The 25,621-nt window shown below is 33.1% G+C and overlaps 1 long non-coding RNA gene across 5 annotated transcripts in view; it reads left to right on the top strand.

Annotated features, from left to right (window-relative positions):
- The window catches only part of LOC120890842 (uncharacterized), a 94,943-nt gene that overhangs the window by 1,815 nt on the left and 67,507 nt on the right, over positions 1–25,621 (top strand). For all 5 annotated transcript variants that reach the window (XR_013427935.1, XR_013427937.1, XR_013427934.1 and 2 more), the window contains exons 2-3: positions 1,677–1,786; positions 1,912–2,278. This is a non-coding gene — a long non-coding RNA (uncharacterized LOC120890842). The remainder of the gene's footprint in view (positions 1–1,676; positions 1,787–1,911; positions 2,279–25,621) is intronic.

The raw sequence follows: 25,621 nt of genomic DNA, 5'->3' as shown, positions 1-25,621 counted from the left end.
GAGAGAGAGAGAGAGAGAGAGAGATTGATTTATTTTAATTGTGAAGAAGCTAAACTAAAGCAGACTACTTAGGAAGCACTGAAAAGGTGAAAAGCTGTGTGGGTATTTGTGCTGTAATTCTGATGCACTGTGTGTTTCTGTGTGGGGTGTGTGTGTGTGTGTGTGTGTGTGTGTGTGTGTGTGTGCATGCTTTAACCATTTTTTGAATTAAAAACATTCCATTTAGTAAATCAAATCCTATCTTTATAATGTGTCTTGTTTTCCTTTTAATGGTAGTTGAGATTTAAATGGAAGAGTTCAGAAGCAAATGTACACTTTGCTCATAGACTATTGCATTACTTTCCCTAAGGGCTTTTGTTTCTAGGAGTTCAAGCTGAAGAGAACCTGTCAGCTTTCTGGATTTTTTTTTTTTTGTAGCATTAAAGAAAAGCTCCACTCTGTACCTATGTTAGGTAATGGCAGAAAATAGTGGCTTATTAATTTATTTAATTGGCATCAGTCTTGTTGTAAATGGTGTACTTAAGAGTTATCTGAAAAATAACATAAAATAGGCTAGTAATTGATCAATGCTATTTTTTCTTTGAGTTATTTTAAGCATCAGACATTATATACTAAACATCTGCTCATAAAACCTAGAATTCATGTTGATTTTCTATTTGTAAGTAACATGTCAGGAAAATGATGAGTTGGTGTGCCTGGAGAAGTGTTATATTTTTTAAAATGATAAGAGCAAATACAACCTAAGTGCCTTGAATTACAACCAGGTCAGTTAGAGATGAGTTGTGGTAGTGGGAGAGATTCAGTTATATAATTACTTCTTGATGAAGAGCTATTTGCACTTACATAATTTGAGAAATCATAATGTCTATTGCCATGTTTCCATATTCCCTCCCTATTCCACTCACATGGATGTACTTCCATGTATTTGAGAGTAAAGAGGAAAGCAAATTGAGAACTTTCTAATGGTGCTACAACATGTCTTGGGTAGTGACGTTGCACTTGTCCATTCTACTTAGTGAACAATAAACCCCTATTATCAGAATATCCACTGCAGGGTCTTAAGACAAAGCTTTCAAGTAAAAGCCATATTGATCATCAAAGAATCACAGAGATTATCTCTCTGAATGCCAAAATTAGTTACTTTGCAAATAAGTTTCATTGGCTTTCTTCTAAAAATTATTTTTTATGAAGACAGAGCTTCAAAGGTTTTTCTGTAAAGGTGTTCACAACAGCTGCACAGCATTGCATTTATACTGTATATTACAAGGATGGGCTGTGAAATTAAACATTGTGCTGGTACAAAACGATGTCTAAACGATAGAAACTCTACCAACTTGTCAACTTAGTGAGTTCAGATACTATGGAAAATGGGTTTAATTATTTTGTGCCTTGAAGCTTTATTTTTCCTCTAAAAATCATGTTGTATATAGCTCTAAGGCCTTCAAAGGAGAGATGCCTATTTTTGTAGATCTATAAGTATTTGATTTCAAGTAGTAAATTGTATGAGTGTTTGTATTCTGTGATCTTGGGCTTGAGAAAATGCACTTCCAAAACACACTGCTGAAAATTTCACCCATGCATGACACTATCTTTATTTGAGCCTCACTTCTTCCTAAAGCCGTCTAGGCAAATACATTTGTAATATTTGTGTGCTTAACTGTGCATGTTTCTTACAGGCTTCTCTCGCTGCCATGACACTCCATCAAAGCACCTAGAGTGGGCTGGCTGAGACCAGAGTGGGCACGAAGTAGAGCAAGTACAGAGGAAAACACTGGGAAATCACCAGGTAAACTGAAGGTTACTATCACTTCCACCCTGTGCCCAAACAACCTTGCCACATTGTCCCTCCTACTTGGGTAGAGAGCACTCTTCTTCTGGGTTAAGTGCTTGGTTTTGTGATTTGTCTTTCAGAATTGGAAATAGAGCAGCCATTTGGATTTGAACAAGAAGCAGCCGAGCTCGGCTTTGGATTCTTCTTTAGGGAAATCGAGTTATGGATTTATGGTCCCGGTCAAGCTCAGCCCAGCCCCAGCCAGGGGCGGGCTCAGCAGCAAGAGTTCTGGTGGCAGCAGCGGCAGTAGCAGCGGCAGCAGCGGCAGCGGCAGCGGCAGCTTGGTCCTCTGACTCTCTTCGGTGACGGGTATTCTTGGGTGGATAATACGGATTACGTTGTTATTGCTTAAGAATACGCGTAGTCGAGGAGAGTACCAGCGGCAGGCGGGCAGCGGCCGCCCCTCCCAGCCCACCAGCTGGCCACTAAACGCTCGTGGTTGCCAAGGTAGCACTTTTTTTTTTTTTAATCTTTTCCTTTTCTCGGGTGTGTTTTTGGCTCTGGGTCCGTCAGAAAGACTGCGCACAGTATCCCTGATGCCCCAGACTGTAAAATGGGTGCGCGGAGGGGGGCGGGGGACGTGGCGGAGGGGAGGGGAGGGGCGAAAAAGGAAGGTGGTCCGTGCAGCGGAGCCTGTGGGGCGATTTGGCGTTTCCCCCGCAGGCTAGCATCCCCTCTCTTGTGGGATGCGGCCAGGGGGTAGAGACGCGGACTGGGAGATTCTCTAAAGTTGGGAATGACTGAAAGGCCTTGAGCAGTTTGGCAGCGTCGGGAGCAAGTAGCTGGAGCTCAGCAGAGGGTCGCTGGGGGCTGCCTCCGCAGAAAGGGCGTGTCCGTGGGCGAAGGTGCCCCCGCGTGCATGCCGAAGCTCGTGACTTCGCGAATCCCGGGCCGGGGCGGTGTCGGAGCCCCACCCCCGGCCGTCCAAGCCACTCCGCAACCAGACGTGGCGGCCAGGCTGGAGAGGGGCGGGGGACTGGGGGCTGGGTCCCCGCGGAACTTTCAGATTGGAAGTGTGTTGGGTCTCCCAGAAACCCAGGTTTTCTTTTCGGATTCTCCGCGAAGAGGTGGAGAAACAGGATGGGAACCGGATTGGTTGCACTGTGGCACGGAATTGGAACCTTCCTGAAAGAGGTTGGGGCAGGCAGTGACTGTTCAAACGTCCGGTATCTTTGGGACACCACCTCAGCGCTGCCTTCCCTGTCTCTGCCTTTAGGTTGAGTCTCAAACACCAACAAACCCAAGGCACGATCTCCCTCTTGGGTTTGCTACGAGGGGACGGGAGGAAGAGAAAGCGTTTCCTTCCTTCTACTTCCAGTTTTTATTATTATTTTTTTTTCAAATACTAATGGACGACAAAACAAATCGGATTTGTCCCCTCTTAGCGAAGAGCAAGCAACCTCCCATCGACTCCTTCCAGCATCCCCTGGCACTTCCCGGGGACATCCGGACATGGCAGGATTTGAGATGCCCAAGATGGAGCTGGAAAGGATCCACAGTGGAAGGCACGGGCGGAGGCTCTCAAGCTCTCAGCTCTCGCTGGCGGAGGACCACATAGCTCTGCAACTCGCCTTTCCCTTTTGCGAGGCGCCAGGGCCACTCCGGTGTAACACTTCAAAGGTGGGAGGAGACATGCTGGGTATAAAAATGTATCAGGCGCCCAGAAGGTTCCACCAAGCCTGGCAAGATACTAAGAACAAGTTTCCTCCCTCCGTGATGTTCTTTGGTTGTGTATGGGACTTCGAAGACCCAGTTCCTGAGAAGTCGAACGAAGATGCTGGAGAAATAAAGACAAAATTCGAAGCTCTTCCTTGCGGAGCCCCTGGACCCACTCTAAACTGAGAGGCGCCCTTGCCACCTTCTCCCTCTGGAGGTTGTGCCTTTCCCAGGCACGATTTGCATCTTTTCCACTGAGTTCTTGCCCACAAGAGCAATCAGAACCCTGGAGAGGCAGAGAGGTCTTTTGGAGGAAGTAGACATCCTGGCATGCATGCCTTCCAGTGTCTCGCCTTTATTCCAGTAGTTAGGATTTCTAGTGAAGGGTACTCCACGCCCTTCTTCTCCCTTCCTTCACCCTCGTTCCTACCTGGCCTCGTCTGATCCCACAGTGACTCTTGGGGTATCTGCACTCACAACTCTTGCGCATTGGCAACATTGTCTGGGGCGGGGGAGGGAGAGGGGGAGGGGGCGGGGGCGGAGGAATGGGAACCCTTTTTCAGATGCTCCCAGAGGCTAGTCCATTTTAAGAATGAGATGAAGTAGGAAAGAATACATAGTTGCTATCTTTGCACTCAGCATTCTATGACTAGCAAGAAAATATGAAACTTCTGTTCTTTGCTTCATTGTTTCATGATTACCCTCTGTATGTAGAGATCCACTGATTGGTGGTTATGGGCCTTTAAATGTTGTTTTTGTTAAGTTTTTAACAAAATACAATATGTCTACTGATGGCATTGTTTCACTGAAAACTAGAAAAGTAGAGAGAAGTGGCATAATCTAGTTCCAAGGTGATCTCTGAAAAGTTGGACTCATCCTGATTGGCTAAATAATGTGTGTAGGGTTTAAAGGCGGACAGAGATGAGGGCTTGCGTTAGGATTTGTGAAAAATGAAGTTGTACTAGTCCACCGTTTGTTGTGGGAATGAGGACGAACTTTTGAAAAATAAGCAATTTTTTTTTCAGTTGTTTGGCTCTGGCATTTAAGCTTATGATTTCAATTGCTTTGTAAATAATAATAAGTTTTAGAATGGAATAATTTAAATGCTAGTAATGAAATCTGGGTATCTCTACTCATGGTAAACGAAGTATTTTGATTTTTTAATATAGTATAGTATTTATTGCTTTCTATTCTTCACATAATAATTTTGTTATAAAAGTTTCCATTAGGTGTCAGTCTGACTGAACTCATTCCTATTTAGGGTCTGGGGGTGGGGGTGGGCAGGGTGTTTCACCAGTCCAGGTCTTTTAAATGAGGTGGTGGGGGGTGCTTTATTAAATTGAAATTACTGTAGTTAATTGTTTTTGTTATAATACATTTTTCCCTACAGAAAATAAGATTTTAAATTACATCATCACTAGCCAATTATTGCTTTTGCCCTATCTGTACCCCATAACCAAGATGACAGAAGTGCCTAGTGCTTGTCTGGAGTTTCCATATTAGACCCAGGTGACATTTGGTAGTAATAATTGTTTTTCAGTTGATGTCAATTAATGCCCATGTACTTGAAGAGTAGGCATCCTTTTCCTAAAACTGTCTTGCCTTAAAAAGGTAATAGAACATCATCTATCTGAAAATGAATATGGGTATATCTTTATCTATTCATTTAATAATATTATGGCATAGTGGAGGGGAATAGAGAAAGCCACTGAAAATTATTTTTGTTCATTAGTTTTACTTAAATCAACATGCTAAAATTCTCAAGCTTTTATGAGCACAACTTATGGCTTACAGATGGAAGATTTTAGGTTTTACATCAAAATTTATTAATATAATGTATATGAGCACTCAATTTTATACATTACTAGTATTCATTAATAGATGCACGAAACTTAATCTCAGTAGATGGCAAGGGTAAGGAGATTGCTGGAAACTGCATTAAACAAAGAATTTGCTTACTTTATTCTTTGTGTTTATGAATCGAGTACTGATGATTTCACTTGAATAAAATTACAGGAATAGTGGTATTCAGGATTAAAGATTCATACAGGCCCATCATAATTACTGTGTGAATAAAAAATATTGGATTGATGACTTTGACCAAGTATGCTTTTTAATAAATAATCATAATCTAGAGTGAGGAATTTTTTATTTTATTTAATTTTTTTTATTTATTTATTTATTTATTTTTGCTAAAGCCATCACTAGTGCTAGGATGATATGGTTCTTGGTGTCCCAGCAGTAACAGTCTAGAACCAAAAGAGCTCCCATTGAAAGTCTAGGCAAAGGAGAAAAATTATAAAATAGCATTTGATTGATGGAAAATTCCACGAACCCTGTTATCATTCTTTCTTATGTTCCACATTAGTAGTGGTAAATTTCCTAGTATAAAAATAGTAATGAAGGTGGAGATGATGAGGATATCAGAAAATATTTTTGTGTATTATGTAGAACAGAAGGACTAAAGACATAGAAAAGATGGCAGTGAAACACCATCACAATTACCCACCATCTTCTCAATACCATACAGGTGCAGTTATCATTGTATCACAAAAATGACAGTGATATTCTTACAATGTTAGAGATTTAGTGCTTGAAAATAAATTTCCTTTGACTTTTTTTTCAGTTAGAAGAAAAAATAATATTTACAATATCAGAATGCTTGAAGCTTTTTAAAATTGTCATTTAGCTATTACATTTAGTTATTGAGAGCAATACAACTATACACCTAAGGCTAAATAGGTTTTAAGAAATACTTTTGTCATATAATTTGTTTTTAAAACATTTCAAGAGCTTTCTCCTTGCACTTACACTTTTAAATCATTACTTATAAGTCTAGAATTTCATTCTACAAAACATTTTGCATGAGTGTATAAAATAGGCCTTTAAATTAAGAAAACATTGCAGTTCATCCACAAAAGAATAAGCTAAAAAAAGAGATATCATGAAATTTTAAATTTATTGAATATGTTTGTTTGAGTTTGTTTAATATACACTAATAGAATCAATGTATTTCTAATGTTTGTATTGGCCAGATTACAAACTTGTGACTACCTAAATCTTTTGGGCTCTGTTATATTCTGGCTAACAATAATGTGAGCTAAGAAAGACAAAACTGATCTTTAAAACCAGTAGCCAGTAGTAAAACATATAAACAAGTGTAAAGACAACTCTTGTCATTTGCTTGGTTTGTGGTAATACCTTTAAAGATTCCATACCACATTAAAAAAAAAAAACTAAAAAACTAAAAACAAAATCTTCTGTGAATTTAGTTGGAAGGATTTTAAATAAGACTTATCACATTTGTTTTATTAGCTTGAAATCAATACTGCATCTCATCCAATTAAATTTCAAAATACAAACATTTCTATAATGTATTTGCTGACAGCTGACACTATGTTCCTGATTCACATATAATTTATATCATAGTAATCTTTTTTGAAAGTTGACAAAGTATCATAATGACATAATTGCACAATTTGAAAGCATGCCTATTTATAAATCAGTAAAATTGTGCTCTCAGTGCTGTTCTTATAAAGATTATTTTTGTAAAAATAATATATAAGTAGAATATTGTGATTTTATTTTTAAAAATTGTATCCAATACATGAATAAGTACTAATTAATTGTTTGAAGTCTTTTTTTTTCCTGCTGAGCAACTGTGGTCAATTTCAAGAATGGATTGAAACAAGTCACAAAATAAGCTAAAAATTACTTCTTCGAAGTAGTTTATCTCTACACACACCAACTATTCCTTAAAATTTTGGATTTCAAGAACAAAGGAAAGAGGAAATTTAATGATGCCTAAAATTTCATGTCAGAAGCAGACATGAAAAAAAAATTTGTAATGGAGATGTATTTTTAAAAGATTTTACGAATTCACTAAATTGTTTTATGCATAACTGTAGAGGAATTCAAGTTATAACATGATTGAGTCCATTTCCATGCGCAATTTATTTTCATAACTATTATTTAAACAGAATTTTAAGATGTTTACCAAGACACAACAAATTAGGGTATTGCGGCAGTTACATGGAAAAACTTCAAATTTAATTTTTTCCCTCAACCATATATTTCTTAAGAAGAGAGATTATGTCTTGTGGTACAGACAATTTTGGTGTAAAAACTAAAGAATACGATAATGAATATAGGTAGCACCGTAAACTATAGCAATGGACCAGTCACACAACTTGCTTAGTCCTCATAGGCCTGATCTATAAGCAGGGCTGGATTCAGATTCTCATGAGCCCTTGTCTACCTCTTTAAAATACCATTAGGTAAAGGGGCCTTTTATTTCTGAGTTCTACTCTTCATTTTATGTATAGATAGTATTCAAATAAAGTAGCTAAAAGAGGAGCTTGTTTTTGTTTGTATTGGTGCCAAAGAATAAACCCAGGGCCTCACGCATGCTAGGCAAGTTCTGTCACTGAGCTACATTCCTAGCCCAAGGAAACAAATCTTTCAAAGGTATTCACCGATGTATTTCATCTTGATATCAAACAAGAAGTTGGTCTTCAGGATTTTTACTTAAATTCTTCAATATGAAACATGTAGAAACATTTCTGTCAACTTTACCCTTCAATTTTTATTTGAAGCTTTATGTAGGGAAGAAAAGCCCCAAAAGAGCTATTCACAGATTTATTCTAATATGATATCTTGGGAGTTCACATATGTGTATATCTGTATAATAAATTTGAAACTCCTTAAACCGTAAATCTATCTTCAATATTATTTCAGCCTAATGAGACCAAATCACAAACTATTCAAAGTCAAATATATATGATTGCAATGGATAAACACTTAGCCTTTTAAAGTGTTTACTCTGTGTACAAATGTTTATGCTATTAAATTTAATTACACTATTTGGAGAAGTTAGGAAATTACTATGTTTTTTTTTCTATTCTGTTAAAAAAAACCAATATTTGTCTAGGGTATTTAATTCTAGTATAATGGAGTACCCTTTAAAATAACTAATCTAGTATCTGGCATATGGTAGGTACCCCAAAATGTTTATTAATTTAATGAAAGCAATTATATACTTTAAGGACATATGTTAATATAGGATTTTACATTTTACCCATAACTGATATACTTTTTAGTTATAATTAAAATAACTACTTAAAGTTTAATTTAATGTAAACATCAATTCTAATTCTCAAAGGTGCTTACTAATATTGCAATTATTCTTTGCTAAGAAGGAATATTCATTTTTTCTGATGTCAAATGTAACTATTAAATAGTTGAAAAACTATGAGACCCTCTCTTTCAAAGTGGTATTCTTGAACCTCCAAGTAACTATTTAATGTGCTATTGAGACAGAATCATGTCAATGTTATCTAATATATTTTAATTAATATTAAGTAAATACTTGTAAGAATTTACACATTTTTAACAAGGAGTTTGTAGAAGTGCACTTTAAGCAATATAATAATCACTGTGATGTAGTTGCAAATCTAAGGATCTATGTGATTTTTAAAAATTTTTTATTATTACTTACTAGGAAACAAGACTCAATTATAATTTTGTTTGAAATCTGTGACTTTCCTGGATATTCTAGGTATGATTATGTAAGTTGACCTCATAATCACAAAAGAATACACCAATTCTCAAAAATTAAAGTAATATGCTTTATCTGCTATTGCTTTATTCATATAACTTACACATTTTTAATTGAAGGTTCAATGATGTTATAAAATCTGTCCATTTAAAACTTTGAGAGTAGATATAATAAAAGTTCAATAAAGCTTTCAAAAGAAATTGATTTCAAATAGCTACCTGGGAGTGTGAAATTTGAAAGCCATATACTTACACTTTTATTAAAATATTTCACATTCCTTTCTTTGTTGGATTTAGTTGTTCAAAAAACAGCTTTGAGATGGCTTAATGCTGTATATTTGAATAGAGTCAAAATAAGAAAAATCTTTATCACATACAAACAGGTTTTTTTAGTTGTGGATGCTTTATTTATTAAAAATAGAGACTAGCATTAATATTTTGAGACAGATTTACATTTAGATGTGACAGTTTGTGTAGGTGACAGTTGAATTTAACAAGAGACAAGAACTATAATAGCAAGTAACAATATCAAGGATATGAACTGTAAAGAGGAATATTTGCAATTGGGATAGTATATTAAAAACAATAATGAAATTCCTGGCAGTTATTTTACTGGTAGATCTAACAGCTGGTACAAAAATACCATGTATAAATATCAGTTTCAGGAAACTTTCAAAAAGATCTTTTTCTTTATGCAGTGCCCCTTTCCCGGTTGTGATGGGAAGCTGACAATGTTGATTTTTGTGTATATTATCTACACAGAAGGAATTACTTCATAGTATGAATTAAGACTGTATTCAAAAGTTCTTGCTTTTACTTAGGTAGAATAAATACGAGAATAATGAACTTTGTGCAGTTCAATAGTCACTATCGTTGATCTATTTGCAAAGCTAAAACTCTGGTATAAAACTGAGAATCAATTAAAATATAAATAATCTTAATAAAATGGGCCTACCTTACATATAGAAAATTGTAAAAGGCAGAAAATCAGAATATTTCTCAAGTCAAAGGAAGGAACACTAGTATAAAAAGACAGACTTGTGAAAATTTAGCCTAAGGGTGACATGTCTTTAAAGAGAGTCTTTTTTATTCATTTTTTTCTATTGGAAAAGATATGTTATATTTGAATCCATGCTTTAGAAATAAAGTAGCCTAGGAGAATTTGTTTAATACTGCATCATCAATATTTCCTGATATATAGCACAATAGTTATTATTAAAAATTGGGGTTTTTCCTATTCAGTGCAATTTAAATTTTGTGGAGGGCTGTTTGTTAATTAACCATGATAAAGATAGAGAAAATTAACATGCTTATCCTCTTCTGGCTTGGCTTGTATGTCCAATGTCATAGGATTTCTACTTGATTATTTGTTTTCTTCCGATATAATTATTTTTCAGTCCATTATCCATACACAACATGGTATTTCACAAAACTTAAATAAGCACATAGTAAATTCATATGATATTTAGTTGCTATGATAAGTTTCTATAAGATCCAGTTCTTTTGTATATTAAAAAAACTCCCATGTTTTAATATGAAGTCCTCAAAACACAGAGCATCTAAGTGACTTGTCTCCATGCATCCCTAGGTAATATTTGGAACTCATTTTTAAAGTCCTCATTGGATGTTTTTTTCTAATATATCACACTGTATCAGTGTTGTTTTTCCTACAACTTTGCTCTTTCTAGTGTCTAAAAGTAATTTCCATATTTTTCATAATTTTTAGTAATTATTTTTACCCAATTCATGCAATTTTACTGTTTTTTTTTAAAAATTCATATATTGTATATACAGATATGAACATGCCAAAAGATTCCAAAAGTCCATAGTATACTTACAGGTCTTCAAAATCTAGGAAATTTTTATAGCCTAAACTAATATTTAATGTATAAACAAATATAACCATAGTTCAAGGAGTTACTTAATCTTTGACCCTAGTTGCAAATGTTTCAGTGAAACAAGGAGATTTCAAATGCAATTATATCAACTCAATTTAAGAAACTTCCAAATAAAAATGCTGGCTAAAAGTTGGATTGACCAACATTGTCCACGCAGAATATTTAATAGAAATTTTAAAATAACATTGCCTAAATAACACTAATCCAATGATGTTGTCACACCAAAGAACAGAAATAAAGTTATATTTTAATATATAATATAAAATTGTATTTACTTTCTTCATTTCAGTTTTATATATTCAGAGCTATTTTGTTGAAGAAAGGAAGATTGCCTCTTGGAATAGACAAAATAAAAATAAAATTCTCAATTTTACAAAACCCTATTCACTTCTGTTGTGCTATCTATGAAAATTGCCTGGTAATCTACCCCTGACACATTTGTGATGCTAACCACTTTGGGGGCTAAGTGGGTGATTTCTCACTATGTGGTAACCTAACTCACCAATCAAAGAAGCACGCTTCTTTGTAGTACTTGAAAGACTATTACTCCCAAAACAGACTTCTGGAATAGCAATGAAAAGTAACTAGAAAAAAAAAAATGTAACTTTTATTCTGAAATTTTGATTATTTTGTCCCCATCAAAAGATTTTTCTTTTTCATTAACTGCAAATGATAATTATAATAATTTATGCCCATTATTTTCCTTAAACTTTGAAAACAAATAATAACTAAGATAGGATGGTAGGTAAGTAAGCAGATAGACAGACTGACATTATTTTCTTATGATCTGTTTGGGTGCTTAGCTGAAGGTAATCTAATGGCCAAAATGGCTCTGAGAAGCCACACCTAAAATACTCATCATTTTGTCCAAGGAAAAATGTTTTATGGATTCACATCATTTGCTGTAGAATAGAATGCTCAAAAATTTTGTAAAGGATAGATTTTAATCCTCAAACCATCTAATTAAGCTGCTTCTGTACAACATACAGTTTTAAGTTAACAGTAATTAATATAGCCAGCTTGGAACCTCAGGAAGCTAAAGCCAGCAAGTGCTTTTTGGTTCACTTGAGAGGATACGGTTTGATTGCTGGCGCAGGTAAACAGGTTGGGAATTGTCAACATTGTAATTAGCAGCAAGTTTCTGGATTCTCAGCCTGCCAGACTAGTGGGCTGATGCTTAGAGCAGTTGCCCCAGGGGGGAGAGGGAAAAACAAAGGAAGGGAATTTGAGCAACCTTGCTATGCTCTGCCAGCATATGCCACTGGACCAATGTTTTTCTTGGCAAAGGTCTATTTTAAGACATCTAGCAGTGGTTTCCACAAAATATGAAACTCACCATAGCAACCAAAATGGCAAGCGTCTCTAGGAACATTTCCTTGATTGAATATCAGGTCAAACTGTGTTCAGACCTATATTGCTTTATGTGCTGTATGCTCTGCACTGTGCACAATGTGGTCATTAGCAGTATGATTAAAAGGGTTAAAATCCGCTTTGGCAGCAATCCTGAGATACTCTGCTGAAAAGCCATCAAAGAATAAGGTTATATAAACCTTATTAACCCTTTGTGTAATACAAATAAAAAGGAAATGTCAACCTTAATACCACTGAGAATCCAATCTTCAGTACTTCAGTGATAATTTAAATGTAGTTTTCTTAATCAATGCCATGTGATCATTGTGGAGAAAGGTTGTCTGGATTTAAAATCCAAACAGTATTTGCAGTGCTTATAGGACTTGAACTACATTAATGAAATTTATAGTTTATAACCCAATTGAATAAAAATCAGATTAAGTTTTGAAACCTACTCAGTAAAAGTTCAAATATACATATACATTATTACTACTATTACTTCGAACATACATATTTATGTATTAAAGTAAAATTTTATTTCTTTTACCATTGAAAATGAGTTGAAATAAATACCATATTGACTCTAAGAAGTGACCACCCCCTTGTGGTTGAAGCATAGTAGCCAACCCTTTTACTTAATTATTTATTTTTTAAAGGTAGCTATGTAGTAAATTAATTGTACCTTCCAGTCCAAAAAAGGTCGAGGTTGCTGAACATTGCTAAAATACAGATTAATTTCTTCCCAAACAAATGCTTGGGATCATACCAGGATATTCTTACTGTAATTCTTATTCTTTGCCAAAATATGAGGAGGAAGTTTCAGAGAGATAAACAGGATGGAGGAAGATAGACAAAATAGCTTTCTTTACTGTAAAAAAAAAAAGAAAAAAAAAGATTCTCAAGTGAGGATCAATGTGCTATATTAAGCATTGCCAGGTGGTAATTTCTGCAGGTGGATTATCAAAAGTGCCCCAAAAATGACTGTGTAGATCTGGCACCCAGGTGTCTGGCGTAGCATTTAGCGGACTCTTTTGTGGGAGAGAGATTACTCATATTTGTTGGAGACAGTACTGTTCTCTAATCCTCCTCCACAACAGAATCAGTGTTGGAGTGAACCAGCAACATGATTCTTATCCTCTGTCTTTAGACTCTGAGGAATTCTCCACCATTTATTATTTTCAGTGGAATTAGATGCCTACAGGTGGCCCTGTAATGTGCCTCCAGGAATAGAACCTGCTGTAAATTTTTAAGTTACATTAACTCAGCAGTATGTTGTCTTACAACAAAGTTTATGAGGAAAGGGAGAAGGAAGCAGAAAAGCAGTATTTCATGTGAAGCCTCGTTACAGTTCTCCCCTTCTTTCTTTGGAGTTAGGAAGGGATATTTAGCAGAAAAGAGCAGGTCACTGTGTGTCATGATGGTCGGCATCTCCCTGTGGAGTCAGATGGGTGCTCACTGCCACTGGGCATCTGTCCTGTCTCAGGGGTTTATATAATTACGAGTTGTCAATATTTTAAAAGGATACATGGAAGATCATTTTTCTTTTTCTATTTCTTTTTTTTCTCATCAAGAACCGTTAAATAACTTTGTTATTAACTTTTTTGTCTTTAGTAGTTTTTCTTATTGTGTTAGAAAAAAAATTAGTTGATCTTTATGAAGACAATTGGATTGATGATGTCACTGCAGTTTTTCTCTCACCATGCATCCCATATGTTAAATCGCTTTTCTTGGGTATTTAGGTTTCCTATAAATGGGAGAAGAGGAAACCCCCTTCTTAACTTTTTGGGCACTGAACTTGATGCTTATCCTTTCTTTTTAACAAAGCACTTGTCACTGAATGGATGTAGTTATTCACTCCCATATATTTCAAGGTACAGCTCTCAATTAGAACTGATAAAAAGTCAAAGATAATATCTGAGTTAATGTATTATACATAGGTCTATTTAAGCCTTAGAAGTTCAGTTCCTGGCTAATAAAGCTTCTTTGCACAGCCATAAATGGAACACAACCTGTCTTCCACCCCCTGGTCTTATTAAACCTGTAGCTTACGTTACAAGTAAGAATGATACATGTTTTTAAAATGTACTCAAAGTGTCCAAAGTCATACTACATTATTAAAAAACAATCAGAAATCACTTTTTTAATGCAAAAAAGAGAATTTTATTGCAATTCCTGTAGCGTAGAAGGGACAAAATGATGTAGACTAAGGCCCATTCCATATTTAACAAGTCATCTGCTTTAATGCAACTGTCCCACCTTTCATTTTATAGCAACCAATGAACATGCTGAGATAAAGCAGCTTGTGTATTCAAAAGAGCTAGGACTTCTTTCAGAATATGCCAGTAAATATCTATTATGCATGTTCTATTCATGAAGCATGTGTTCAGATCTATCAACATTTGCTAAGTACCTACTATGTACCTGGCATTCTTTCGACTCCCGGGTCACTAGGGAATAATGAACAGATCTTGCCCTTGAAGCTTTCATGGCCTGTAGGACATCTTAAAATCCAAGCTGGTATAAGAGCTATGGGGATTCAAAAGAATGTAAAGGTACAGTTTCCCTTTCAGGGAACTCACTGGTTTGTGATTAATATCAAATATTAAATTGTATGAAAGTGATTATTACTACAAGCCATTCCTATGGTCTCTATTCACTGAGAGACCCATGTCACAGATACAATAATAATAAAAGTCCTTTCTAGAAAGGATTTTTTTTCTTTTTCTCCTTCGAACATACACAGAGTTTAAGAACTGCAAAGACCAAAAAACACCCAATAGGAAAAGGATAAAGTATACAGTTTTTACATAAAATGCAGTAGTTACTCTTTTACCAATTCTGTTGTCATAACATCGACAGAAATTAAAGAAACACTGTTTTTGTTTTTAAAAAATTACAAAATCACATTTTATACTGATGCAAATAGGTTAAGCTCTGTGAAAATTTATAGTTATAAGTTATTATGAATTATTGTTGATAGGTATTTTATATTAAAAATCATTGGGGCTGGGGATGTGGCTCAAGCGGCAGCGCACTTGCCTGGCATGTGCAGGGCTCTGGGTTTGATCCTCAGCACCACATAAAAATAAAATAAAGATGTTGTGTCCACCGAAAACTAAAAAAAAAAAAAAATTAAAAATTTCTCTCTCTCTCTTTAAAAAAAAAAATCATGACTTTACCTGATTTAGCAAATTCTACACTTGAGAAATTTGATAAGTTCCCAAATATTCCACTTTGATTTCTATTCATATGGAACTTACATAATACTCATGATTATTGAGTACTCTAATTTTTAATACTGTAATAATTTTAATAATAAGCATTGCATTGTATTTTTCCAGGACTTAAACTCATCTTTGGATTTAATTTATAATTGTTTTAGTAATTCTAATAGCTGCATGGATTTTACTCTGGTATTTCATTATATCTTATTTTAAAAACTAGGATATCAACTTCATTTTATACAAAGGATACAAGGTATACAATATTGAATAAGAATTTTATATCGTGTGTGTATGTATGTGTATGTGTGTATATGTGAGTGTGTGTGTGTGTGTGTGTGTGTGTGAGAGAGAGAGAGACAGAGAGAGAGAGAGAGAGAGAGAGAGAGAGAGAGAGAGAGAGAGAGAAATAGTGGTGGGGTAGGTGGGGGTAGGGAGGCAGGGAAGAAGAAAGAGATTATCCTTTGGATCATTACTCATTCACCTAAGACACAAAGGATTTTAAAATTCTGGTATAAGGGAATTGCTCTGACAAAATTCTTCAAGCATTTACAAAATGTTCCAGTATTACAGCAGTATAAAATAAACTCCCTAAATATATTTATTAGCATGGAATTTAATAAAAATTTACTTAAAATATAGATGATTCTAGTGGTAAAAAGAATATTATTTCAAAAACAATTAGATTATGTAGGTTCTCATTATGCCAATTGGAGAATGTTGCAGAGACCTATATGATGTTCTTCAGATCACAGTATTTTATTCAAACTTTGATGGAAATGCTAGAAATGCAAAGGCTAGACTGTTTAAAATGCAGCTCTAAAATGAAGTGGAGTGGATTGCTTCTTATTTAGTACTTTAAGATAGAATCGAAAAGAACGACTATTAGGACTACATAACTCTAATGTAAGACCTAGACTGGACCTCTAATTCATAATTGTTGGCTTTTGTGTTTAACACAAAATATAATCTTCAGCCTCTTTCAATGTAACATTGTAGCAACTGATTGACAATGTTAGTGGAATTTTCTCAGTCTAAAATCTTTAACTATTAAGAGACTATGCTTGTTTATATCAAGGTATCAACTTGATCACATAGATTATAGAATGCCAGAGTATGTAGCAAAGAATTAATGATAATATTTCTAGGTGAAAATGTAGCTTTTACTAATATATAAGAATAGAAAGTAACATCCTAAGTACAAAAGAATTACCCAAAGAATTATGTGTAATATTTAATAAGTTATGAAATATTTGAATTTATAATCTTAATACATTGATATATTTTATAATATCCTATTGTCACAAACATCATCTTTTTAGAGTTATTTATTACTTGACTGTGTATTAGATCTTACATCTAAAAATATATTCAAAATATAAATATTGGAATATAAATTCATTTTAGAATATGATCTTATTTCCTTTTCAGGGTAGAGAGAAGGAACACTGTCCAAACTTCAACTCTCTGAACACTGAAGTTCAGAGAGTCACAGTGATGGAAGAATTTATGCACACCCAGTTTAGATAGAATGATTGACAAGACATGTGTATGAAAACCAGGTTATTCTTACGGAGAAAAAGAGGTCCATTATTTTGACAGTTAATATCTTAAGATTAAGCACTTCAGATTAACCAGAAAAGAAAATGAAATTATTTTAGTTGGCCTATAGTTTGATGGATTTGGTTGTTAATTAAATAGGCACTAATTTAAAGGTTACTACTTTAGTCCTTAAACAAAGGGAGTTTTGACTGTAAAGAGAGTGCAAATTAAGTACCAAGTAGCTTACATGTAGTCAGAGAAGACACTTATGATACAGAAGTATCACAAATGGATTATTCTCTTGCTTTTTCATTATAATTTTGGTTTATTTATTTGCAGTTTATCATAAGTTGAATGGCAGCTTCACAGATATTCAATTGCATTTTGATGATGTTTCATAAATTCTTTTTATGTTAAAATATTATTTTAAAATTTTAAAAAGGAAAAGTTAGCTTGAAAATGGTTGGTTAATATTACAAAGTTCATTTAGATCTATCTCAAATAAGTATACACATTTGTTTTTTAACAACATCTTTTCTTGGCTTTTGGTGAACCTATATTGCTGATAATCCTATAATCGTGGGTTTATAATTAATATAAATTACAGTGTTGATTGCTGGAAAAGTTGTCAGTCATGAGATATCACATATAAATTTTAATGTTTATCGACAATAAAGCTTTAATGCTATAGCATCTCTTGTGAGAGCTCAAAGTGTTTTACACATTTGATTGTTACAGCTCTTACCTATTTAATTTATACTACTACCTATTTTACTACTTAGAACATGTCCATGTGCCTCTAAATGTAGATTGATGCTGAAAAAATATTAAATAATTATTCATCTAAACATTATTTTATACTTGTTAAACAGTAATTTTTAAATAGACTAAATTTTCAATTTTGTAATAAGATTTGATATTTATAAAGAATTGAATATGTAATCTATTTTTTTATACATTACCATTAACATGCAGGACAAATCACATTAGACAGTATTGCTAGGATTTTTATTTATAATAAAGAACTGCTATGATTATAATTATATGGCAAATAGATATAAAAGAATTGACATAAATAATTTTGATTTTCAGATACTAGTATCTAATAGCAACTGAGTCTTCTTGAATTCTGATTTATTAATCTCCTAAAACTCTCAAAAATATTTATATAGAAATCATCTGTCAAAAAAGAGAAAACTGGAAATGTTTGACCATATAGAAAAAGGTTACTTCTATACGGTCATTTGATCATATAGAAAATACATGTTAAACCACACTTTGATCAGTTATTAAGTCTGGGTATTAAAATTAGCATACTAAATTAGGATATTTTTGTTGTAATTTGTTTATGACATTGAAATATTTCTTTTACCTTTTCTTTTTTTTCCTCTTTGATGCATCTCATATTTAATGCCCCAACTGGCTCATTAATAAATTTAAGGCAAGATCACAATGTTAGCATTCACCTCAAATTACATGAAAATAGAAACCAAAAATGGCATACTGCAACAAGGTTTATTTTCTTGAATCAAAATGAAAGGCTGTACATTATAAATGATACTCCCTGATGCTTGTACAATGATTCATAAAACTGTGGGGCTGGCATTTTAGTGCAAGGAATTCCATGAAATTCTAATAAAGCAGGAAAACTAATCACAAAGCAATTCTATATGATAATAAAGCAATATATTCAAATAATTCTAATCCTTTTCTACTACTAATGCTATTTACAATGCTTTAAAAAATCTATAAATGCAATCCAAATATTTTAATAACTAAATAAATGAGAACTAAACGGTAGAAATCAAAGCTGTACTGTAACAAAAGACCATCACAGGATAGTCTTTTCTATTTTTTTTAGAAAAACTACCACTTGCAAAATGTCCAGTATTCATAGTTATTCAGTATGTAAGCCTGATGTAGAAACAATTATAAAATATAAAGTGTTCTCATCCATCTTTTTATGCTATGTTCTGTTTCTCTTAAGAGCAAATTTATAAGAAATTTAAAATTCTGTTCTGATTTATATCTTTAGCCCTGGTTGATCTTAATTTCTCAATTTTTAAGATAGAATCTTACAGGGATGTCATATACTTTAATTAAATTTATTTAAATATATTTAAAAGTGTACAATAATATTTTTAGGAAGTCTCTCTTCATTTATAAAAAAATAGGCCTATTATGTCCAGAACACCACTATTTACTTTCAGTAAAAAATCTGACTTAAATAATTCTGATATAATTTTCCCAGATGATGTTTAGTACACAGTGATTACTGTTTTCAACTTTTTCTCTTTAATTTTACATGTTGTGTATCAATAGAAAGACATTTTTGGCAAAAAAAAAATTCTATCATTTTCTTTACAGAAATTTGTTATAAAAGGACAAAATTCTTTATAAATTTTGTCCATTTTTTAGTAGGAGGGATATTCTTATGATTTTATGCTTATTATATAAAATTATACTAATTTAAGTATTAAAGTTCTTATTCAGAAAAGGCATTTCTTTTATTTTTATTTTGCTATGTATGTAATGATTTGCTTCCTGTTGTCAGACCAAAATGGTTACAGAAATTACTTTAGAAAAACATATTAATCTTTTGTTCCTTTAGTAGTGTATTGTTTCAGAACTATTTATATTTTACCAAATATTAGACATACATATGTTTACACTGAATTATAAGGATTTTTATATTTTTAATCAGCCTTTATTATGTTCATTATGTTTTCTTCAAGGTTTCAAATTTTAACCAAAGCAGTAATCTATGTGAGTTTCTTGGTAGAACAAATTTAAAATTTTACCTACATATAGATGTAGATGGAAGTGCACTTAGTGTTTAATATGGTCTCAATTTCTGTAAATTTCATGCTCACTTATCCCCTTCATTTCTTCTTGCAAGTGGCCATTTCATCATATTTTAGCTGTAGAAGGATGAAAAACTCTAAAAGTACCCACTAACAGCATAAAGTGAGGCATTTGAGCTCTACTCTGCAAAATGAAAGTATAATATTCACTGAAAAGAAGACTCAGCGTTCCATTATCCTGTCATTTGTAGTTAGAGACACATCAGTTTCTGGAATAGGTTAAACAAAGGAAATTTGGGATCTGTGTCTCTTTAAAATTTTGCAAGATTAAAATCACAAGGCTTGAAGTCAATGGAATATCTCCAGTCATCTTTATATAATTGTTTTTTACCCTGATCATTTTCAGGGTAAAAAAAAAAACTATAAATATCAAGGTATATGCTCATTCAAAAAAAAAAAAAAAGTGAGCAAGTAATTTTGTGATGTCCTTTATACCACCTCCACCTAAGAAGTGGCTTAGCACACTGTAACTGATTCCCCATTTCTGCAGAATAATGCAGTTTTAGTTCTGAATTGAAGTCAAACTAGGTGTATATTGTCCTAAAGAGTCAAGAATTAAGCAATTTGTTGTTATGGAAACAAGATATCTGGACTTCAAAATTCAACCATAGTCTTGAACTTTGGTTTGATTTGTGATAGAAGCTCCCAAGGTAGACTTAACATTTCTATCCTCAGCCCTGATGCATTCTGGGTACACATGTAGGAGGGACTACCTTTGAATTAATGTCTTTAAATGGACAATAGATCTGTTTTCAGAGTTAAGTGCTTGATGAGACCCACATGGTTATTTGGTACCATTCTTCTAATTTTGAAAATTAAAAACTAAGCTTAAGGAGCAGTACAGTTTCCACTTTTAATATGACAATATTTTCTCAGTAAAAGTCCTGCTGATAGTAATAACTCCAAAGTCATGGATCATGGATCTAGTTCAGCACACATGTGGTTTGATCTATCCAGCATTTGTCATTACTGTCTTTAATTACTATAAAAATATTTTTTCCTCACATACAGTTTATTCCTAGTTTTGCTATTCTTTACTCAATCACTAGATAATCTTATGAGACTTATTTAATTTATAAACAATTTAATGCCTCTATTTGAAGTACCAATATTGTTTAAACATAACATTTACAAACATTAAATTATTTTCTCCTTTCTGAAACAAGAGGCTGGAAAGACAACTCTATATCCAGTTGTCATTACTATTATTCATATTAACATTAAATTAAAAATAACTAATTTCACATTCAGCACATCTACTCGTTGGCATTCACCAAATGGCATAATCTCCTCCTTTTCCATGTAAATCTGATGAACGGGCTGTTCCTACTGTCATTTTGCACACAAAACTTCTATTCCGTTTTGACAACAATCTCATTTACACGAGGACATTAGGGTTGAACATTGAAAGTACCTATTACTGAATACTGAATCATGTGTCTAAAATTGCAAATATGGTCTGAAAGCCAATTTCCAGATTACCTTGGATGACTAGGACTAATTACTTCTAAACTGAGTGCATCCAGGGTCTGCCAAAACAGGGCTGAAGTCTTCCAAAGTCAGGTGAGCTTTGCTCACCAGGAGATGGTCTCATACAGTAGTGCTGTAAGGTTATTCATGTTTATAGTAATTATTAACCATCAAAATAATGCTAATCATAAATAACCATAATAGAAATAGCAACAATTTATTGAATGCCTACCATGTAGCCTGCATTGTATACAGTATCTATTATCTCATTTCATTTACACTCATTCCATTTTACTCAAAATGATCTTATGCCAGGTATTATGAATAAGAAAACTGTTTACAGGGTTTGTCACATATGCAATTTACAGAACTAATAAATGCAAAGGCCTAAGGCTGTTTTATATTAAAGCCCTTGTTTGCCTCTTCCCACGACACTGCCATTTCTGTGTCTTCTTAAAACAACGAGCAGAGATGAGCAATGCCTAAGAAGAGCATCAATTTGGGAATTAGCAGAATTGAGTTTTATTCTCATTTCTAATAGCTGAAATGTGACCATCAACCAGCACATTCAGTCTTATTTCTCCCATCTTCAGGTGATAAAATTAGCTTTAACCTTCTGTAATTTTAAATAATCTCGGAGTAGTTTTAGGGTTTTTTTTGTTGTTGTTTTTTAAGAAAGAAAAAAAATTAATTTATTCACAGTAACATTATTTTTCCCATGTTCTCTTCCCATTTCATGACTTCGATCATAGTACAAAATCCTCACTGATATAAAAAGAAGTCTATATTCTGACCAGTTCAGTGAAGCACAGAGAAAGATATGAAATTCACTTATCGTGGGTCAGACTCTTTCAGAGTTTGAATTTAGCAGCATGCATTATTATGCTGCATATATGAAAAATTAAACAGATGATGTGAAGCAAGGTGGGAATATAGTACAAGCATAAAGGATATTTACAGTATGTGTGATGAAGCATAAAAATACACTTTTCTCACTCAAAAAGCAAAATATTGGATATATTCATATAAAATACCTTAGGCTATATCAAGAACACTGCACTTAAATATGTACATTTACATACTATTCATGTACATATATTGACTCAATAGTAGAAACTCTAGAGATCTATGATAAGCTGTGAAAATTGACCAAAAAAGATAAGTGAATGACCTTTTAAATAGAATAAAAAATTAATTATAACACACCAGCAATTTTAGCCACAAATACATACCATTTTGAAAAGCTGTACTTTTGAAATTTTAGCAGTTCCTTATGTGGTTCTCATGGTGATGCATACATATCATATATAGTCTCCTAAACATATTGTATTTGTCTTAGAACATCAAACACCATTATGTCCCATGTCAATTTTGTAATATTTTGAAAGAACAAAATATGGTATAGTAAGCTGACATATTTTCCTTCATTGAAATATTCTTTTGTGTGTAAACTCCTTACAGATTTTTCTCAACATTTTCTCCTTTCCTAAAGTTGACAAAAATGTAAATGATGGCAAAGTGAAAAGGATTTTCCACTTCTTTCTTTAGTTTTTACTCCATATTCTCCTTTTGCTATTGTGTAAATATTGATGTAATTCCACAGTTTTTGTATAAGAAATAATAATAAAAAACTGTTCCCAAGTAATTTGTAAGTAGATAGAAAACATTCTTGGAATATATATCCTGAGGCCACCGTGAACTACTTAAGAATTGTGGCAAAAAGGGTTTATTTATTCAGCAAGTATTCATTGATTGCTACTAGGTGCCAGGAACTATGCAAGCCACTGAGTCTCTGTTGCCAAAAATTACAAACAAGGCTAATGACTACATGAAGTTTACAGAATGGTAAGAAAAACTAAGCAATTAAACCAATAAAGAGAAAAACATAATTACAAATTGTGAAAACTTTCCTCAAATAGGTAAAGTGGGGAGGCCAAGATGAACTGAGTCTTTCTGAGATCCTGAAAGGCAAGAGTGAAACTTAAGATTGGTGAAGACTTTCAAAGTCAAGGCAAAACAAGTGCAGAGACATTAAAAAAATATTAAACCATTTAAAACTACATTCTATGCTTTTTTTTTTCAGTTTAATCAGTTAGCATGGTTCTCAGGAAAATTCTACTTCTTTGAATAAAGATTTGCTGAAGAGGTATAAGTCATTTCTGAGAAGCTATAATCTGAAAAAAAAAATTTAAGAAAACTACTCCCAAGGAACAGACTTAAGGGTGAGGATGGGTGGAATATTTAATACTTAAAATATTATTCTTTACTGGTTATTGTATTTTTAAGAAACTGTTTTTTCTTAAGGCAATGATCTCTGCTTAGATTCCCTTTTTGTCCATGAAGAAGATTAAGGTGTTTTAATAGCATATAAGACTTATTCTGATAATTTTCTGTCCTTAGAATAATAAGTTCCTCTTACTTAATTTTCCTTATCATAATTACTGAATTTGATTCTCAAAATATACACCATATTTAAAGAAGACAGAAAAATTAGGAATTGTTTATCAAGAACATTTGAAAACATTTACATGAACTCATCATTTTAGGAAAAAAAATACACAGACTAGCTCAAAGATTGATTTACTAAAGCATCCTATTATACACGGATACTAGTTAGAGTGCGTTGTTTTAAAATATTTATATTGCAAAAATAAATTATATGATATTTTCCAAAATTTGTATGCTTTTATGAAAATGAACTTGACATAAAATTCATGACAAAAAATGAAATAACATATCTATAATAAAAATAAGTGAACAACAAATAAGTGAAAAGTTAAGGAAAACATCAAATTGGTCTGGTGCACATAACATAAGGAATTTTCTTTTTTTAAATAGCTAGTCTGAAATTTTCTTTGGCCCAGATGTTTTTAATTGGCTGGTACAGACTGTCAAGAATTAAATACAGAATCTAATTAGTTTACTACTGCATTTTCTTTCAAGTGATAAGTTACCAGACTGAAACTAGTAGACTTTATGAAACTGTAGCCTAGTATTTTTAGTAGGCACTAACTCAGTCCTCAAATTATTCTGACAACTCTAATTTTTAATTATGTACAACTCTAAAATACAAATATTAGTTAAACGTAATTTTCAACCAAGTTTTTAAATACATTTAGAGCTTAATAGGGAAACAAAACATCTCTTCTGACATAAAACTAACTGAATCCAAATCCACTTTTAAGAAGTTAAGTTTTAGATCAAACAGTTGTGAAAGTTAAAGATATAAAATAAGACATGCAATAATCTAATCTGGAAGCTAAAGCTGGAAAGTCAAGGTTAAAGTCTGATCAGGTTATAGAGCTTATAAAACAAAGCTTTACTCAAAGAATGAATAGTCACCAGATAAAAATCACAAACATCTTTTCCATTTTTATGTAGTATTAAAAAGGAGGAAATAATTAATTCAATTTTCACAGGTAATACACTAATGAGACAAATTGAAAATGATGTTCCAGTTTTAGTTAGGGTTTTCTGGTTAAGGTTTTGACCCAGTTAAAAGTATTTCTACTTATAAAACAAATTATATCATTGAACATGCTTCAGGAAATCTTGAGTGAGATATAAAGTAGCTTCTTCTGTGCAGATAGTGATTCAGGAAACAATATGAAGATGTCATTAATACAAAACCCACTTGGCAGAATAAAGGTCTTTCTGTGATTTCATATTTCCTCTTGAATACCTTATGGTACCCATCATGTTTTATCATTATTATTAATTCATTTTTCTTCTTCCTCACTAAAAGCTCCCTAAGCACATAGTGGGTCTCTCTATCATCTCTTCCAAATCTCTGGTATGTACTCATTAGCTATGAACTGACAGGACAAGTAAATGAACGAGAATAGAGAAAGAAGAGTATAACCAAGATAAAATCATATTACATAAAACAGGAATTGGTAGAGAGAAGGGAAATTAACCCTTTTTAAAAATATCTTATTTACTAAAATGTGGAGAATGTTGAAAGATAATTAAGAAACTATAAATTTTTGGTATTCCAAAATTCATACAAGTGTTCCCATGCTTTGGTAGAGAGGCAGAAAAGTAGGGTAATAAACTATGATCTCCTTTAGGCATGTTTATATTCATGAAACCATTTAGATCCCAACTGTCTCAGACTTTACCATCTTTCTTCATACTCAATATCTAATGATATCATTATGATCCAATTAAATTTTCATTAGTTGATCCTCATAACCATTTTGGTCTGCCTCATTGTTTTGCAGAAATTTAATC

Source organism: Ictidomys tridecemlineatus, chromosome 11 (genome assembly GCF_052094955.1).
Source record: "Ictidomys tridecemlineatus isolate mIctTri1 chromosome 11, mIctTri1.hap1, whole genome shotgun sequence".
Classification (NCBI taxonomy): domain Eukaryota; kingdom Metazoa; phylum Chordata; class Mammalia; order Rodentia; family Sciuridae; genus Ictidomys; species Ictidomys tridecemlineatus.
This window is presented reverse-complemented; position numbering and strand designations above follow the sequence as displayed.